The 20,484-nt window shown below is 47.1% G+C and overlaps 1 protein-coding gene across 10 annotated transcripts in view; it reads left to right on the top strand.

The window, feature by feature from the left end:
* The first annotated feature begins 4,855 nt into the window (after positions 1 to 4,855).
* The window catches only part of LOC137419059 (uncharacterized), a 53,135-nt gene continuing 37,506 nt past the window's right edge, over positions 4,856 to 20,484 (top strand). For 4 of the 10 annotated variants that reach the window (XR_013621923.1, XR_010982752.2, XR_013621921.1 and 1 more), the window contains exons 1-2: positions 4,864 to 5,528; positions 7,639 to 8,174. The gene's annotated coding sequence lies outside the window, so the exon portion shown is untranslated. Of the gene's footprint in view, positions 5,529 to 7,638; positions 8,175 to 20,484 lie in introns of all 10 variants that reach the window. The other 6 variants (XR_013621922.1, XM_078770551.1, XM_078770550.1 and 3 more) reach the window with 6 other exon arrangements.

Below are 20,484 nucleotides of genomic sequence, written 5' to 3'. Positions count from 1 at the left end.
TTGCTGGATTTCTGTTCAACTCAGGTGGCCTAGGTTTTTGAGGCATCTCAATTTTCCAGAAAAAAACAAACATCAGCCATCCCCATAGCTAACCACACCCACGACCAAACCACACTCACCTGTTCACCCCTCCTCACTTCCACCATCTCCTCAAAATCCCCCTTCAACCGTCACCCAAGCCAACAATACGCACAAACAACCCACACCATCCCCCAGCAAACATCACCCTAGCTAACAATACCAATGACCAACCCACACACCCTCACCCCCTCCAACATTCCCAATCATTATCAGAATCCGAGTAGCTCGGAATGCACTGTCTCTATGTACTGTCGCTAGCAGGATCACAGTGAGATCACAATGTGATGTCACTGGCATATTCAAAAATCGACACTCTATGGCTTTTTTTCGGCACTTTATGATTCACAAATGAAATAAAAGAAAAACCCTTCAAATTAGACTGATTAATGATTGTCAATGGTTTTCAGAAAGAAAAAAAATTGCATTTGGGTTTCCCTTCAAGTGTATTTTGGGTCTTTGGTGTCTTTTCAGTGTTTTGGTTATTTTTGATATTTTGAATGTTTTTTGTCTTCAGTGTCCTTAAGGATAATTTGGGTCTTCAGGGTATTTGGGTCTTTCGTGTCCATTGGGTCTCTGGGGTATTTTGGGTATTCAGGGTCTTTTGCGTATTCTGGGTATTTTTGTTGTTCGGGGTTTTTTGGGATCTTTGGGTTTTTTGGGGGTCTTTGGAATATTTTGGGTCTTCGGGGTCCTTTCAATATTTGAGGTCGATGGGGTATTCTGGGTCATCAGGGTCTTTTCGGTGTTCGGTGTATTTTTGCTCCGGGGTATTTTCGCTGTTCGGGGTATTTTTGGTGTTCAGGGTATTTTTTGGTGTTCGGGGTCTTTTCGGTGTTCGGGGTCTTTTCGGTGTTTGGTGTCTTTTCGGTGTTTGGGGTCTTTTCGGTGTTCGGTGTCTTTTCGGTGTTCGGGGTCTTTTCGGTGTTCGGGATCTTCAGGGTCTTTTCAGTCTTTTGGGTCTTTGGGGTATTTTGGGTCTTCAGAGTCATTGGGGTCTTCTGGGTCCTTCTGGGTCCTCTTTGTCATTTGGGTCCTTAGGGTTGTTTGGGTCTTTTGGTTCCTCTGGGTCTTTTGATCCTCGGGGTCTTTTGGGTCTTTTGGGTCCATTGTGTCTACATGGTCTTTTCAGTCTTTTGGATGTTTAACAGTCTATAGGGTATTTTGGGTCTTTGGGGTCCATTGGGTCTTTAGGGTCTTTTCAGTTTTTTGGGTCTTTGGGGTATTTTGGATCTTCAGAGTCCTTGGGGGTCTGCTGAGTCCCTTGGGGTATTTTGGGTCCTCTTTGTCATTTCAGTCCTTGGGGACCTTGGACCTTGGGGACATTCGGTCCTTGGGGACCTGTTTATACAATGACCGGCCTACTCTTGGACCATGATCCTTTGTGTCTTTAACAGACTACTGAGTATTTTGGGTCCTCTGGGTCCTTGGGGTCTTTTGGGTTCTCAGGCTTTTAGTTATTTTAACCGATTGACACAGTCGTGTTCAAAGATTTCCCATTTAACCCCCCCCGGCCCCCTTCAAATCCCTCCAAAAGCACTATTCAAAGCCTTTAAAGCCGACCCTTATGAAGGGACACACACACACACACACACACACACACACACACACACACACACACACACACACACACATACACACACACACACACACACACACACACACATTGTGTTTTACATTGTAGATTATCTTATTGAAGAGCAACGAGTTTCCAAAGTTCCAGACAACCGCGGGCGGCTGGGTTCGTATCCCGACCCGGGTATAAACTGCCGTCCAGGTGCTTCGCAAGCAGGTGATTCATCAATGTGTTCACCGTCGTCCCTCGGATGGACGTGAAGCTGGACGTCCTGTGTGCTCGCATTACTTGGTGAATGTTAAAGATCCCACGGTCTCCTTCGCGAAGAGTAGGCAAGCTATCGCCGGCATCCTGAACGAATTACACATTCCTGCTGAAACCCACGAGGCACTCCTGTAAACAAGGTAAAGGTACGACGAGCATTTGTTAGATTATCGGGAACACGTGACACCAGGATAGTTCCACCGACGTATTACGTCATCGTACACGCACCAACGTAATAAAACGTCATCACGACATAGAGTATTAAGGTGTGATTGAAAACCCGATCCACACCAGGTAACCCGGTTTGTAACGCGTGTCCCATCGTTTCTGAGTCGATTCCTCGAGCGAAGTGAATCACGTTCAAAGACCATTGTTGGATACCTGGTTTAAACGTGTACACCGGACAATGGCTGAAGTGTAACCTGGAGTCCCGATTCCCTGTCCTTGTACAACTCAATGTTCGATCGAACGAACTTTATAACAATCGGTACCCGTGATCTTGTCTCCCAGGAGGAATGTCTTGGGGGTTGTCGGTGGATTGTGTCATCATAATGCGCTGTGACGTCACAGACGGGTGTTTCAACAGTTCGTTTCACGACTCGATAACAATCAGTAAACGTGATCTTGTCTCCCAGGAGGAATGTCTTGGTGGTTGTCGGTGGAATCTTTAGCTCATTACAATTTACCTGGAGCTTGATACAGTATTCGTTCGTTTATAAAGAACAACCTTCGATTTGAACACCTGGAAGCACCTGTACAGGTAAGAAATGGGGATTGGTGTGAGGGAGAGCAATGGGAATGTCATGTACTTCACCTGGACATTTACCATCATGGCTAAAATGATCCTTCTTTACCGACGATATTGAACATGTCCGGGTTCGAATCCAGACCCAGGTATAAACTGCAGTCCAGGTGTTTCACGGTCTGGGAATAATTTGTGTTCTCCTAAAATTAATTGCGAGTAATTGCGAAACAGCTAAACAAAACCGAATACCTGTATCGATTATTATGAATGTCTAATTGTCCTGGAGAGATGATTTTACCTTCAAGTGAAATTACCTTCAGTACAAGAGCTCCATGTTTTTAATAACCAAAAATACCTGTTCAGGGATTGTACCAAGGAAGGTATTTTATCTCTCCTGAGGGAATGTGCTCATTCTGGGTTATGATTACCTGGACTCGGCTAAGACCATTAATCGAATTCCTTATCCTAAAAATCGGAAATTGCATGCACATGATCTATGACCCATTTGTATTGAAATATTAAATTTATGACATCATAGGTCACATGGTTTGGCAGCCATATTGGATAGAAAAACTAACCTTATCCGATCAACACAAAACTTCACAAACGTGATCCCCGACCCATACATATACAGATTGTACATTTTCCAGGTCATATGTCATGTGGTGCAGCAGCCATATTAGCTTGAAAGCCGATATTTAAAAAAGAAAAAAATTATGAATTTAATTAAAATTAAATTTATTTAAAATTAAATTGTAAATTTAATCATAAAAAAACTTAGGGTGGGGGGGGGGGGAAATGCTAGACATCGCCTTACCCTCCTCTTGGGGTGGGGGAGATGCTAGATATCGCCTTACCCTCCTCTTAGGGTGGGGGTGGGGGGATGCTCGAGGTCGCCTTCCCCTACTCTTGGGGTGGGGGAGAGGGGGGAGGTGGTGGGGTTGGGGGAGGATGCTAGAGATCGCCTTCCCCTACTCTTGGGGTGGGGAGTGGGGGGGGGGGGGGGGATGCTGGAGACCACCTTGCCTTCCTGTTAGTGGAGTGGGGGGTGAGGGGTAATTCTAAAGATATATTTGTCCTGTTGGGGAGAGGGGGAGGGACATGTTAGACATCGCGTTACCCTCCTCTTGGGGTGGGGGTGGGGGGGGGGGTATGCTAGAGACCACCTTCCCCAATATTTGGGTGGGGAGGGGGAGGGGTGGGGGTGGGGAGGGGGATGCTAGAGATCGCCTTCCCCTACTCTTGGGGTGGGGGAGGGGGGAGGGTGAGGGGTGGGGGGGAGTGTATGCTAGAGACCGCCTTCCCCAATATTTGGGTGGGGAGGGGGAGGGGTGGGGGTGGGGAGGAGGATGCGAGAGATCGCCTTTCCCTACTCCTGAGGTGGGGTGGGGGGGGGGGGGAGATGCTGGAGATGCTGGAGACCACCTTGTGCTCCAGTTAGTGGAGTGGGGGTTAGGGGTAATTCTAAAGATGTCTTTGTCCTGTTGGGCAGAGGGGGAGGGGGAGGGACATGCTAATGTTACAATGCTCTCTTTTCAACATGCGATGTTTAAACAAATTTCTGTCCTCACCTCTAATCCTTCCCAGGGAAACTCTCATTTCCTGCACTGCATTAATGTATTATTTATTGCAAATAATCCATCGGACATAATCCATAACTGTATTTATTGTAATCCTCTGTGTTGTTTATTTTTGTGCACCCGTCTTTTTGACAGACTTTCCCCCGAGCTGGTATCGTAAAGGAGAAAACAAAAATAAAAATGTGCTGTTTGTGTAGGGTCATAGATCTACCAGGATTTCGGTTTCGGTGTTTCCAAGAACAGTCGGATCGAGGATTACAATCCAGGAGGAGAGGGACGGGACGGGACGGGACGGGACGAGACGGGGCAGGACGGGACGGGAAGGGACGAGCCGGGGCGGGACGGGACGGGGCGGGCGTGAGAGGCGAGTGGCACTCCGAAGGGCGCGGCATGCTGAAGAAGGTTCTGATTTTTCTCTCGTTCACTACTAGGTCAATATAAGGGGTTCTGTGCAACTACAAACTTCGTGCCAAGTCCACGATTGAAAAACAACGGAACTAAATGTAATTATTCTCATGCACCATGAACGGGAGTGGTAAAATGGCCGATCTGTGGCTTCAGTTCTTTATCTGACGCCAATTGGCCAATGAGCCATCAACGACCACGTGATGGATATCGGTGATTCTGAGGAGGAGGAAGAAGAAGAATGACCCGCGTTCACAGGAAGGATTCAACAACGACGAGAACCTCCGGGTGATCTTGTAAACGTTGAACTGTAACTGTGACGAAGAGTCGAAGATCCCCGTGATCGGATCGGATTGAGCCGTGTCCTTTTGTCCTCCATGCTCGGCTCTGCGTCCTTTTGTCCTCCGTGCTCGGCTCCGTGTCCTTTTGTCCTCCGTGCTCCAATCCTTGTCCTTTTGTCCTCCGTGCTCGGCTTCTTGGCCTTTTGTCCTCCGTGCTCGGCTCCTTTTCTCCTCCGTGCTCGGCTCCTTTTCCTTTTGTCCTCCGCGCTCGGCTCTTTTTCCTTTTGTCCTCCGTGCTCGGCTCCGTGTCCTTTTGTCCTCCGTGCTCGCCTCCTTGTCATTTTGTCCTCCGTGCTTGGCTCCGTGTCCTTTTGTCCTCCGTGCTCCGCTCCGTGGCCTTTTGTCCTCCGTGTCCTTTTGTCCTCCGTGCTCCGCTCCATGTCCTTTTGTCCTCCGTGCTCGGCTCCGTGTCCTTTTGTCCTCCGTGCTCGGCGCCGTGTCCTTTTGTCCTCCGTGCTCGGCTCCGTGTCCTTTTGTCCTCCGTGTCTTTTTCCACAAGCGGCTGAAACAGTGATCGGTTCGGATCTTCTGAGGAAAAGGTTTGTTCGGAGATTCTCATTTTATTATTAATACTGAGAAAGATATTCTGTAATACGATCATTTGAAGTGATTATTTATAATATTAATAGAGAGATAGGGCGAACATTATGATTATACATAGCACGATATGACAAAGAGTTGTGGATGGATTTATCATTATGACGAAACTCGTGGGATGAGATGGGTTTTTTGAGAAGAAGAAGAAGCTGATTCGATTTAGGTTCAGGTCTGAATCCAGATCCGGTCTGTCAGTGGATACAAAACGTTACCTGTTTATCCTGGTGGAGGTTTGTGCGATACAGAGTGACGTTCGATCACGTGACATAAATTATCAATTTTTTTTAGATATTGTTGCGGTTTTTAGAAACTTCACATGTAAATTTAGTATTAAATTCCCTCTATAAATAAACCCCTGTGTACATTTCCCCTTAATTGGCTGTTAATTGAAATAATTGCACCTTAGTTAGTCCACATTGCAACACGTAGCAAATCATAGGACCTCTCTTAGGAAGACTAGGTCCCTCTGCACCCCCCGGAGATATACTTCTAATCAGTGTTTCTAGATTGAAAAAACTGTGTAGAAAATGACTAGCTATGGCCCCAAGCTGAAAAAATGTCCCACATACCATTTTTATGCAAATTACTGCTGCAAATTTTATGCAAAATTATGCAAATTTTATGCAAATTTTTGATGAGGAGTAGAGTTGAGGGGTCTTTGAGGGCTTCATCGAGGTGCTCTCGGTTGCAAGACTGGGTCATTCTGAGAAGCACAGCAGGGTCAGAGATCATGATGTTCTCCTCCTCAGTGAATCTCTCCATCAACAGCCTCTCCATTGCCTCACACACTGTTTTGAGGCAAAAGAGGGACTTTGCGTAGGCCTTTCCACTGAGAACACCTTTGAGAGATCCACTTGTTACTAGTTGTGCCTCAAAGAGAATCTCTGCATATCCAGAACCACGCATCTTGTGTCCAGTGAGCATCCCAATGTAGTTCATGGATGTGTGGAAGGGTCCAATCGTTACTACATGACTAGCAAATTCATTTGGCCAGCGCCAGATGATGGGAAGGGCTTTCATGCAGACACCCAGATCAAATGTATTCAGGACCCATCTCTGACCCACCTCAGCAGTTGCTGCCTCGGAACGCTTCAGTAGCTCACGAACAACTGCGTTGTCTGTGATCGGTTGGTGGATAGGCGTGCAGTAGTCGACTGTTGATTTGCTGGGTGGGGGAGAACCAGTTGCAGAGGTGAAACCCCCTAGCCCAGGCACAGGCTGCAGGCCATTGCCATGCCATGCAGGCACCAGGCACAGACCGATCACAGACAACGCAGTTGTTCGTGAGCTACTGAAGCGTTCCGAGGCAGCAACTGCTGAGGTGGGTCAGAGATGGGTCCTGAATACATTTGATCTGGGTGTCTGCATGAAAGCCCTTCCCATCATCTGGCGCTGGCCAAATGAATTTGCTAGTCATGTAGTAACGATTGGACCCTTCCACACATCCATGAACTACATCGGGATGCTCACTGGACACAAGATGCGTGGTTCTGGATATGCAGAGATTCTCTTTGAGGCACAACTAGTAACAAGTGGATCTCTCAAAGGTGTTCTCAGTGGAAAGGCCTACGCAAAGTCCCTCTTTTGCCTCAAAACAGTGTGTGAGGCAATGGAGAGGCTGTTGATGGAGAGATTCACTGAGGAGGAGAACATCATGATCTCTGACCCTGCTGTGCTTCTCAGAATGACCCAGTCTTGCAACCGAGAGTACCTCGATGAAGCCCTCAAAGACCCCTCAACTCTACTCCTCATCAAAAATTTGCATAAAATTTGCATAATTTTGCATAAAATTTGCAGCAGTAATTTGCATAAAAATGGTATGTGGGACATTCTTTCAGCTTGGGGCCATAGCTAGTCATTTTCTACACATTTTTTCCAATCTAGAAACACTGATTAGAAGTATATCTCCGGGGGGTGCAGGGGGACCTAGTCTTCCTACTAGACTATCTATAGTTTTATCGTTATTCTGTTTCAGGTAAGGCCATGTTTCCCATAGTTGAATCTGCGTTGCATCAATCAAATAAGATAGATCCCTTTCGTTCCCTTCAACAGGGTGCGAGTGGTTTTCCATTCCTGCAAGCCGCCATTGCCATGTGCTCATCTCGGGGAAGAAGGGGGGCGTGGCACCTCATCGTCATCAGAGGTGGTGTCAGCCAGCCCTAACAGCCAATCAGCACCGCGGTGAGCGACCAGGTAGGCGTGCCCTCGTAGCCCGTGGCTGGATTTCGGGGAGGGCAATAAAAAGAGGAGTGAGGGACTGCTTATGCAGTTGAGTGAGGGAGCACGAACCAAGCAGTTATGTGGAGGGAGGCGCTTGAGTGATGACCAAGTTCGGAGTTCTGTGGAGTGAGGTACGAGAGAGTGACGCTGCTTCAAACACTCCCCCCACCCCCCCGCCGCGTGAAGCTTTAACACCCTGCCGCAAGCAACCCCGCCGTGTGAACCAGAGTGCGGGGAGTCGGCAGCCGCTCACCTCCAGCCCTGCCGTTCTGCACGGACCTGAACCTCATCCTTCCAGCCCGGTTGTCCCACCTGAACCTCACTCTTCCCTCCATTAAATTCCTGCCTGCAATTCCCCATTGGTATACGTGAGTTTGTCTTGTTTTGTCTTGTCCTGGGGTTCCATAAGTAAGCTTGTTTAAGGAATTGCTCTGTGTCCTTCTGCTCCTTCCATTTCCTGTATATTACTTTTATTTCTGCTCTTCTTCTTTGGTTTTGTAAATAATTAATAAATGTCTGTTATTTCTTCCCCGTTTGGTTTCCTTCTCATCCGATCGCTTTAGTGATTTCCCCATTGAGTTCCTGTGGTGCAATTTCGGCCAACGCTTTATAATCGGGTTAGTCATTGATAACGGCCTGCGTCGCAGCTCGCTTCGCTCGGCGCAATCAATCAATTACGCTGCGGCACGGGCGGGAGTATTTCCTCGCATACCGGAAGGCGCTGGTACTTAGGTCATAGGAAGGATAGGCCCAATACCCTATTCAGCGCTGACCGGGCATGACGTCATACTTCCAGGACCGGCGGAGATGGCCAGCTTAACAGGACAAGGGGATTAACCCCCCTTGCTAACGGGAGTGCCGTCCCCCAGTTCCATAACAATATATATTGGGGGGAAATGCCAGGGGCAAAGAAAAGGCCCCTTTATATGGTATGTGCGTATGAGATGGGGGGGGGGGGGGATGTCAATAACTTCCAAGTTCCAAGAATAAGAACCAAGTTCCAGAGGGGGAACCAAGTAATGCTCTTCAAAAGTTTATATAAAGGGGTGCCCAACATCTGGCAAATAAAATACATTTACTTCTTCATGCAGCTGTGTGAATGAAATTGGCATTTTCCCCAAGAATGTCCCTTCTTTTCTATAGTTTGCCACATGGCACATACCATATAAAGGGGCCTTTTCCATGCCCCTGGCATTTTCCACAATAATTAATGCTAACAGACTGGACAGCCAGCTTATCGTGCATCCGAGGGCCCAGACTAGACAGCTTAAAGGTGAGTGCACATACCTGTAGACAATACTACAAGCCCTTCCCACATTGGACTAAATAAATAAATACATAAACTTCTCTCTTTCTTAAAATACACAGTTTTGTTGAAAAAACCGAATAAGGGTGACTTTTTAAGAAAAAGGGGATTTTGTTGTGTGTGTGTGTGTGTGTGTGTGTGTGTGTGTGTGTGTGTGTGTGTGTGTGTGTGTGTGTGTGTGTGTGTGTGTGTGTGTGTGTGTGTGTGTGTGTGTGTGTGTGTGTGTGTGTGTGTTGTGTGTGCGCCTTCATCATCTATGCTTTTCCATTCCACATTGTCCGAATGCCTTTCTTAGACAGCAACATTCCTAAAAAGCTATTTTATGGTACGGTTGCAGGTGAAATAATTAGGACTGTGAGAGCAACCACACAGCTCGGAGCTTGTCAATAAATTACAACAACTAGTCAGACGTATGTTAGCGCAGGGAGCTACAGTTGGTAGATTAAAAACAAGTTTTCTTTAATATCACAAAAAGGCACTAAATCGAATTAGTAAAATACAATACGAATTGTAAAAATATTATTCACGAGATATTTATGTAAATACAGTACAATATAAGAATTAAATATACTACAAATCAATGTTGCTAGGAATCGGTTGTTGCTAGGATACAGCAGCATGCCAAAAACCGTTATAGGTGACAGTTTCAACATTCGAAATACAGTTTGATCCAGATGTAGGTGGTGTGGCCGTGCTGGTTGGTAGATATGGTGTATTTAAGGTAAGATGTGCATGATTTAATGATATCATATAATTTAGTGTGTAAGGAAAGTTATACATATACCAGTGGGGTCACCCGTGGGAATCCCATGGGCATGGACGTGTGTGACATTTGGATATCTTGATTTAGATGCTGCACATTAAATTTTACAAAATGGTTACTGGCAATTCATCAGATCTGGAAATGGTGTAATGAATACAATTTATTTATTTCACATAATATGTGACCCCTCACTCCTCTCCACCTGACACTCTCCTCTCTCCACCCCCATGCCTCTCCAATCCCACTCCTCCTCACACTCCCCTCCAATACCTCCTCACACTCCTCTCCAATACTTCCTCACACTCCTCTCCAATCCCTCACACTCCTCTCCAATCCCTCACACTCCTCTCCAATCCCTCACACTCCTCTCCAATCCCTCACACTCCTCTCCAATCCAATCCCTCACACTCCTGTCCAAATCCTCACACTCCCCTCCAATCGCTCCTCACTCTCCTCTCCAATTGCTCCTCACTCCCCTCTCCAATCGCTCCTCACTCCCCTCTCCAATCGCTCCTCACTCTCCTCTCCAACACCTAGCTCCTCACTCTCCAACCCATAGCTCCTCGCTCTCCAACACCTCGCTCCTCGCTCTCCAACCCCTAGCTCCTCATTCTCCACCCTCTAGCTCCTCACTCTCCAACTCCTTGCTCCTCACTCTCCAACTCCTCGCTCCTCACTCTCCAACTCCTCGCTCCTCACTCTCCAACTCCTCGCTCCTCACTCTCCAACCCCTTGCACCTCACTCTCCAACCCCTCGCTCCTCACTCTCCAACTCCTTGCTCCTCACTCTCCAACCCCTCACTCCTCTCCAATTTCTCTCTCCTCTCCAATCCTCCTCATCATTGTTTCAGCAGCATCCTGTGTGAGTCTGTGATCACGTCGAGGGTCTCGTTCTCCTGTCTCGTTCTTTTTCTTGCTGCAGTCTAGTGGAGTCACCCATGGGAATCCCACGGGCATGGACGCGTGTGACATTTTGACATCTTGATTGAGATGCTGCATATTAAATTTTACAAAATGGTTACTGGCAATTCATCAGATCCAGAAATGGTGTAATGAACACAATTTATTTATTTCACATAATATGTGACCCCTCACTCCTCTCCACCTGACACTCTCCTCTCTCCACCTGCACGCCTCTCCAATCCCACTCCTCCTCATACTCCCCTCCAATACCTCCTCACACTCCTCTCCAATACTTCCTCACACTCCTCTCCAATCCCTCTCCAATCCCTCACACTCCTCTCCAATTCCTCACACTCCACTCCAATCGCCCCTCACTCTCCTCTCCAATCGCTCCTCACTCTCCTCTCCAATCGCTCCTCACTCTCCTCTCCAATCGCTCCTCACTCTCCGCTCCAATCGGCCCTCACTCTCCAACTCCTTGCTCCTCACTCTCCAGCCCCTCGCTCCCCACTCTCCAGCCCCTCGCTCCCCACTCTCCAACACCTAGCTCCTCACTCTCCAACCCCTGGCTCCTCGCTCTCCAACCCCTAGCTCCTCGCTCTCCAACCCCTAGCTCTTCGCTCTCCAATGCCTCGCTCCTTGCTCACCAACCCCAAGCTCCTCGCTCTCCAACTCCTCGCTCTCCAACCCCTCGCTCCTCGCTCTCCAACCCCTCGCTCCTCGCTCTCCATCCCTTTGCTCCACCCTCTCCAACCCCTCGCTCCTCGCTCTCCAACCCCTCGCTGCTCACTCTCCAACCCCTCGCTCCTCCCTCTCCAACCCCTCGCTCCCCAACCCCTCACTCCTTGCTCTCCAACCCCTCGCTCCTCACTCTCCAACCCCTCGCTCCTCGCTCTCCAATCCCTCGCTCCTCACTCTCCAACCCCTCGCGCCTTGCTCTCCAACCCCTCGCACCTCGCTCTCCAACCCCTCACGCCTCGCTCTCCAACCCCTCTCTCCTTGCTCTCCAACCCCTCCCTCCTTGCTCTCCGACTCCTCGCTCCTCACTCGCAAACCCCTCGCTCCTCACTCACAAACCCCTCGCTCCTCACTCGCAAACCCCTCGCTCCTCACTCGCAAACCCCTCGCTCCTCACTCTACAACCCCTTGCTCCTCGCTCTCCAACCCCTTGCTCCTCTCCAACCCCTAGCTCCTCACTCTCCAACCCCTAGCTCCTCACTCTCCAACCCCAAGCTCCTTACTCTCCAACCCCTAGTTCCTCACTCTCCAACCCCGAGCTCCACACTCTCCAACCCCTAGCTCCTCACTCTCCAACCCCTAGCTCCTCACTCTCCAACCCCTAGCTCCTCGCTCTCCAACCCCTCGCTCCTCTCCAACCCCTAGCTCGTCACTCTCCAAACCCTAGCTCCTCACTCTCCAACCCCTCGCTCCTCTCCAACCCCTAGCTCGTCACTCTCCAAACCCTAGCTCCTCTCTCCAACCCCTAGCTCCTCACTCTCCAACCCCTATCTCCTCTCCAACCCCTATCTCCTCTCCAACTCCTTGCTCCTCTCCAACCCTCCTCATCGTTGTTGCAGCAGCATCCTGTGCAGTTCTCCCATCTCATTTGTTTTCTTGCTGCATCCTGTTCAAGTCTGCGTTCTTCATCGACCGTCTCATTCATTTTGGAAATGGAAGTTTCCATGCAACGCATGAATTGCACAACGCAATACCTCTTCACGCTCCTCTCCAATACCTCCTTACACTCCTCTCCAATACCTCCTCACACTCCTCTCCAATACCTCCTCACACTCCTCTCCAATACCTCCTCACACTCCTCTCCAATACCTCCTCACACTCCTCTCCAATACCTCCTCACACTCCTCTCCAATACCTCCTCACACTCCTCTCCAATACCTCCTCACACGCCTCTCCAATGCCTCCTCACACCTCTCCAATACCTCCTCACACGCCTCTCCAATACCTCCTCTCACACCTCTCCAATACCTCCTCACACTCCTCTCCAATACCTCCTCACACTCCTCTCCAACATCTCACACTCCTCTCCAACACCTCCTCACACTCCTCTCCAATCCCTCCTCACACTCCTCTCCAATCCCTCCTCACACTCCTCTCCAATCCCTCACACACCTCTCCAATCCCTCACACACACCTCCTCTCCAATCCCTCACACACACCTCCTCTCCAATCCCTCACACACACCTCCTCTCCAATCCCTCACACACATCTTCTCTCCAATCCCTCACACTCCTCTCCTCTCCAATCCCTCACACTCCTCTCCTCTCCAATCCCTCACACTCCTCTCCTCTCCAATCCCTCACACTCCTCTCCTCTCCAATCCCTCACACTCCTCTCCTCTCCAATCCCTCACACTCCTCTCCTCTCCAATCCGTCACACTCCTCTCCTCTCCAATCCCTCACACCCCTCTCCAATCACGCCTCACTCTCCTCTCCAATAGCTCCTCACACTCCTCTCCAATAGCACCTCACACTCCTCCCCATCACCGCCTCACACTCCTCTCCAATACCTCCTCACACTCCTCTCCAATACCTCCTCACACTCCTCTCCAATAGCTCCTCACACTCCTCTCCAATAGCTCCTCACACTCCTCTCCAATAGCTCCTCACACTCCTCTCCAATCGTGCCTCACACTCCTCTCCAATCGCGCCTCACACTCCTCTCCAATCGCGCCTCACACTCCTCTCCAATCGCGCCTCACACTCCTCTCCAATCGCGCCTCACACTCCTCTCCAATCGCGCCTCACGTGCCTCTCCAATCGCGCCTCACACCCCTCTCCAATCGCGCCTCACACGCCTCTCCAATCGCGCCACACACTCCTCTCCAATCGCCCCTCACACTCCTCTCCAATCGCGCCTCACACTCCTCTCCAATCGCGCCTCACACTCCCCTCCAATCGCGCCTCACACTTTCCTCCAATCGCGCCTCACACGCCCCTCCAATCGCGCCTCACACCTCCTCCAATCGCGCCTCACACCCCCTCCAATCGCGCCTCACACTCCCCTCCAATCGCGCCTCACTCTCCTCTCCAATCGCGCCTCACTCTCCTCTCCAATCGCGCCTCACTCTCCTCTCCAATCGCGCCTCACTCTCCTCTCCAATCGCGCCTCACTCTCCTCTCCAATTGCTCCTCACTCGCCTCTCCAATCGGCTTTCCCACGTCTTGTTTCTCTCGTTTTTCTCCCGTCTCGTTCTTTTTCTTGCTCCATCATGTTCAAGTTTGCATTGACGTTCGTCGATGGACTCGTTCGCCCGTCTCATTCGTTTTCTTGCTGCATCCTGTTCAAGTCTGCGTTCTTCATCGAGCGTCTCATTCATTTTGGAAATAGAAGTTTCCATGCAACGCATGAATTGTCACGATCCTCACGAGAAATCTCGTAATCATCAAATGACAAATGGCAAGTAAATTATATTGTGGAAAATTGAAGATTTCAAATAAATCTCTTTAAAGTGTATGCGCACATAACTAATAAAAAAAAACGAAGAAATATCTCTCGGTAATTTCCTGAAACATATTTTACTTCTGGATAATAATGTTGAATGAAATAAAAACGAAGAAATATATGTCGGCATCATTGTTGACGTTTTTGTGACGACTGTCATCAAACGAAAAAGTAATATATCTTAACAGAAAAGAAAAAGCGAATTTTTAATATATGTCGACACGTTGCCGTCGGTGTCATGTTGGGCAACGACAACGTATGATACATCATGACGTGATTTTTAAAAATATATCTGCATTTTCCCGCGTGTGTGTGAATGTTCTCAATTATTGCTGACACCGAGTCTAAAACCATCGATAAAAATGAAATCAGATGGTGAGTTAGATTGGAGATAATAGTCTGGGATCCGAGACCTCAAAATTTGATTTTGAAGTGACACCCCTGCTATAAAATGTTTGACCCCTAGATCATGTCTGTGGGGGTGTTAGCCACCAGAAAAGCGACTTTAGCAAGGTAGTTTGGATTGCGCGAATTCTGTAGGGACATTTTTTAACTTGGGGCGTCAACTGTAAAAAAGCAAGAAATTTAGGGGTAGGGGAAATTCAATTGACCATATATCCCATAATGCAGGAGTGAGTGCATCAAATTACCACTCATTCTTTTTGTTATAAATGTGGCTTTTATATGAAACATGATTCAACGTGATTGGACCATCCATGAGGTCAGCAGAGGTCAAAAGGTCACGGAAAGTGGGTTAAGCTAAAAGTTTAGCTCCTTTAGTAAATAAAATCACATTTTTCCTACTTCAAGCTCAATATAGCCAAACTTTTACACCCAAAATATGTTGTTTGTACCCCTCTGATGTTTTTGGGAAAGAAATGCCCCGACTGAACTTAACTTACTGGTATGTATGTCACTTTAGATTTGCATAACTTTAAAGAAAATCACCAAAATCGGGCATTCACACTATATATTTGCACGGTACTCTTCAACATGTTTTAAAACGACAAGTCATACCACATACTGTCTGGAAAAGTGTCATTACCTCTATTTACTCATCATCATCACCGTCATCAGTCAGAAGCCGTCCACATTTTTCTCTGTCGCCATTGCAGGCACATGCAATGATGCATGGTACTCCAGCTTTCGCACAAGGGCAATTCCTCAGGCAGTTCGGTTTCTTCTTACATTTGCAGAACTTCAACTTCGCAGCAGAAGGCTTTGATGGCTTGCTCTTCATGACAGGAATTAACCTGTCACCATCCACACTCCTGCCATACTCTTCAGGTGGAAGAAGCACTGGATTGCTGAGTGAAGCTTGCTTGTATAAGCTGATCTGACAAAGGCTCCTGAGAACGTGGAAGTGAAAAGCATCTTCTGTTGGAGGAAGGGAGCGCAGATCTAGTTTGCTAGATGCAAACAAGTGGGCACGGAGCTTATCCAGGGATGAATACCCTGGCTTGCCGTAGAGATCACAAAAGAAGCTTCGTGCTTCAGTTATCACCTGATCATGTGCAGAAGGTCCGGATTCATGTCGGATGAAATTGGACAACGCTGGCTGTTTGTGAACATGCTGGAGTGCGACTTTCACTGCTCTCTTCTTACCCCGTTTGAAAGGATAGCTCACCGAATCACAACCTGACAGAATGTAGGAGATGAGCAGTGTGTCTGTGAGTGCCAATACGTCCTTTCCAACTGCTTTGGCCAACTCATTCACCAAGTCATGGATGGGGAGGAACAGATCATCCTTTTCCACCCATAACTCAACAACGTTTGTCAACCGAGGGAAATGATACATTGACAAGACGATGATATCTGTATCTGTAGCCTGAATGACAACTACGCTGTTGTCACAGCTAGCAATGTGAGCAAAGATTCTGGTGTCCGCCTCCTCGTGGTTAGGGCAGTACAGCTCATCAACATTGGTATGTTCCGTCTGCGTCACACGAGTTGCCTGGGCGTTGACCCCAAGGACCAGGCAGAAGCCATCAGGCCAGGATGCCTCCTGGGACCAACGTGAAGCAAGATACGACAGCAGATTGGTCTTGTGACAAGGGTTTGACAGGAATGTGTTCCAATCAGGGATTTTCATGATGTCCGTTGGAACAAACTCTGGCAAGTTGGTATTTGACTCCCGTCTCTGGCGTTCATCCCCTTTTAGACTCTTTAACCCAAAATCATATTGATCGCCCACGAAATGCATTTCAGTGCAATGTCTGGGTTTCATGTTCAAGAGTTTGTTCCTGTACCTTTCCTGAAGTTGGTCAAATGTACTCGAACCAAGTGTGTTGAACCGCTGGATGAATGCCATTGCATCGACTACATAAACTGCATCAGATGCAGAAGGAGGCAACTCTTTTAACGGTTCCCATGACTCGGCAACCTCTGCCTGTAGAGTGGATAGATAGTTGGATTTGCAACCTTTCCGCATGGAAAATCCATTCTTCTCTGGCTCAAACAACGAGGGAGGGTACTCAAGCCATTCGTAACTAAATGCCTCAGTCCGTGCCTCATCACTCAGGTCCTGTGCGAAACAAAGTTGCCCTTGTCACTGCACTCTCCTCTCTGATGACTTCTTTCACAGTGTCCATCTTTTTCTTACTTTTCTTCAGATGCGTGGCGAATGTTTATATCTTCGGTTGGACAATCTTGTCTGCATTCGTCGTCGTGGCAGCATCCATTGCCTCCAAGCCTAGACGTTTGGCATCTACCAGGGTAGTTGCTGCAAGAATCTGACCTGTGGATATGTTCATTAGTTTATCTGTCGCAAGTGAAGGATCGAATGGGTTTTGCATCTTCTCTTCCACGGTCCGTTTGATCTGCAACACGGCTTCCATGTCGTCTTTCCTCAGCTTCTCGTGGTGGTCAGATTGCGGCGAGGCCATGTGTGCCATCTGTTTTACACTTTCAGAGACAGAGGTCATGAATGGTAGAGCCTTGATGTACTTTTCTCATGCTGATTCAGACTGTGTTATACCCTTAAAGAGGCTTGTTTTACCTTCCCTGTTGTAGGTCTGTTCAAGGGCAAGGTCTGTCCACACACCATTAAAGTCTCCTGCAGTCTGGTGAACTGTGAATTTGCCAGCTGCAAACTCCTCGTGCACTTCTGGTGCTGTTTGTGGAAGCTTTTGCATCTCACTGAGATAGATCGGATGGCAGGACATGTACTTACTATGGCCGGAAGCAATGGTATAGGGTAGCATATTCTGTACCTCTTGTAAGTGCTGTTGCCACAGCCCAGCTCTCAGCATGGATGTAACGCCTTAGGATAAGCACCATGTCTATGTACATGCTCCAAAGATGGGCTGTCACTCCTAATCCCTTCTCAAAATCTCCCCAGAGCGACTCCAGTGACTCTAGGCATTTCATGACTTCCTTCATGAGTGCAGCAAATTCGTCCTTCTCTTTCCTGTCAAAGGCATTTCTAAGACTTTCAAGCAGAGACGAAAGCAAAGAAAGTGTCTCCTCATTCTTCTCGAACAACAGCCATTTCTCAAATGCCTCCCACTTCAGGATGAACAATGCCTCACTCAACCATGAATGAAAACGGACCATCTTATAATCATCTTTTCCTGCCATGACTTTATTGGCTGTACCTCGACCACAGATATCACTAGAAACCAGAATGTCCTCTATGCCACTCTCCATTATGAAAAATCCAATAGATCCAAAGAAGTTCTGGGCAATATGGAATCCTCCAAGTCGAACAATAACTTCTTTGTACTTTTCCAATTCCTTCCTAAACAACCCCTTTACTATGTCATATATCGCCTGGTCACAAGTCACCACCGTCTTAGCCTGACCCATCTTAAGACTCAAGGAGACAAAGTAGTCCAATGAGGTCTGGACTACATCTGCGTTGGTTGGGTTTTGTGGAAGCAATGGTCCACAACCAATCTTTGTTTTCTCTGCATGTTGCCCAGAACTGTATTCAAAGAAGCTGCTCCATGTCAGGCTACCAGTGTCCTTGTCGTTTTCACCCGTCATCAACTGTGTTGGATACATCCTCAGTAGGAACCAAACGATGCTCTTGTCAGCTAGAAAGCAGGCTTCCCCCTTGTCATCATGAGGAAGTTCAATATCACGTAATGACCAAGCCTGTCTTCTGTCCTTCAGTGTCAGTTTACTACTTACTGGAACGAATTTGTCTGGTTCACTGATAGTCAGTTTCCTGGTTTTCTTAAGGGGCACTGCCCCCACTACCTCCCCACTTCCTTCTCCCTCAAATGTGTACTGATAAATTCTATTTGTTGTAGCATCAAAACTACCACCATCTTGTGTCTCTGAATGGAAGTTTAAGGCTGAAGATCGATGGTAATCATAAAGATCAGCAAGAGTGAAGCAAGTTGCTGAAACAAATGTAGCATAATAATCCCTAGCACCACACAAAAGATGAAAAGCATCAACCACCACAGTAAACCATCACTATTACGATCAATATAGGCCAGAAACAGTAGAGGGATGCAAGGAACATATTGTGACATATACATATGTGAATTATTTGATAAAGGAGCTAAATTTTCAGCTTAACCCACTTTCCGTGACCTTTTGACCTCTGCTGACCTCATGGATGGTCCAATCACGTTGAATCATGTTTCATATAAAAGCCACATTTATAACAAAAAGAATGAGTGGTAATTTGATGCACTCACTCCTGCATTATGGGACATATGGTCAATTGAATTTCCCCTACCCCTAAATTTCTTGCTTTTTTACAGTTGATGCCCCAAGTTAAAAAACGTCCTTACAGAATTCGCGCAATCCAAACTACCTTGCTAAAGTCACTTTTCTGGTGGATAACACCCCCACAGACATGATCTAGGGGTCAAACATTTTATAGCAGGGGTGTCACTTCAAAATCACTTTTTTACACATTTCCAGGCCTCGGATCCCAGACTATAAAGGCGTGAGAGAGACTCAGTGGCCTTGAAGTTACAGGCCTTTGAGAATTCATTTCGTTCTATAAACGGAAACTTTCATCGGATTTTCTTCCCGTTTTTTTTCAAGCGAGTCTAAAACTATGTTAGCGACTGTGAAAAATGAAATGATATATCGAATTTGATTTGAAATAAAACTGGGAGAGAGAGCAAGACACCACAGGCCTACAAAACAGGCCTCAGAGCTATGCGAGTTAATAAAATGGTGGATATTTGTTTATTTGAAGCCTCTCCTAGAATGGGTGGAGCTACTCTCTCAACGGAGTAAGCCACACCCCGGACAGATGGACAGAATCACCGTAGCCTATTATAATATAGATGATAATACATTAAATCCTATTGCGAGTGAAGTTGGAATAAATGATGTTTCATTAATGAGTTGACTGGCTGCCTGGATGCAACTGAGGTTGTGGATCTACTGATGCACCATCTATTGATGTGGATCCATGATCGAGGTTGTGGATCCGCCGTTTGGAGACGTTCTGGACTGAAAGGATCGAAACCTCGAGGAAGAACGGTGCCCATCTGATGATCCATGCAGTCGGGAAACTAGTCAATTTCACACAGGTTAAGGTTCTTGGTTTAGGTAAGGGAACTATGTTTTGAGGTTTAGAATTTAAATAAAGTTAATATGGGATGTTGTGAAATTAGCATCATTTTCAGCAATTCTTTCAATTATTTATATGTAAGTTTAGGAACAACCAATACTGTACAATTAATTAAATGCATTTTTAAATAAGAACTGAATAAAATAAATAAGAATTGAAAATCATAAGAGATAGAATTGTGAGAAACAAAATTTTTTTAAAAACAAGGTGTGTGTGTGTGTGTGTGTGTGTGTGTGTGTGTGTGTGTGTGTGTGTGTGTGTGTGTGTGTGTGTGTTAAAATTGGCATATCATTTATTTATCATGGTAAAAGGTACATATTTCATTTTCTCACTCATTTTGGGAGCTCAAATAGTTTGTCATGTTCAAATTTGATGTGATGGTAGATAAGATCTGGTGATGATGTCACGGCCAACACATTTTTGAATGGCTCCGGTACCTCAAAATTTGGCACAATACCACTGTGGACATTTCTCATAATGATGCTGAAAATCAGGTTTAAGAATGAATACGTTTTAAAGACGAACAAATTGCATTTTGTTCATCGCACAAAACTTTATTCAAGACTATATAAAAGATTTGAAAAGAAAGAAGGAAAAAAATATTCAACCCAGATGGGGCTTGAACCCACAATCCCCAGCTTGGAAGTCTGATGCCTCACTCATTAGGCCAATAAAGGGGCGCCATTAAATTATCCACA

The sequence above is a fragment of the Myxine glutinosa genome, chromosome 1 (assembly GCF_964187855.1).
Source record: "Myxine glutinosa chromosome 1, kmMyxGlut1.1, whole genome shotgun sequence".
NCBI lineage: Eukaryota > Metazoa > Chordata > Myxini > Myxiniformes > Myxinidae > Myxine > Myxine glutinosa.
Note: the sequence above shows the minus strand (reverse complement) of the source record. Positions and strands in the feature narration are given on the sequence as shown.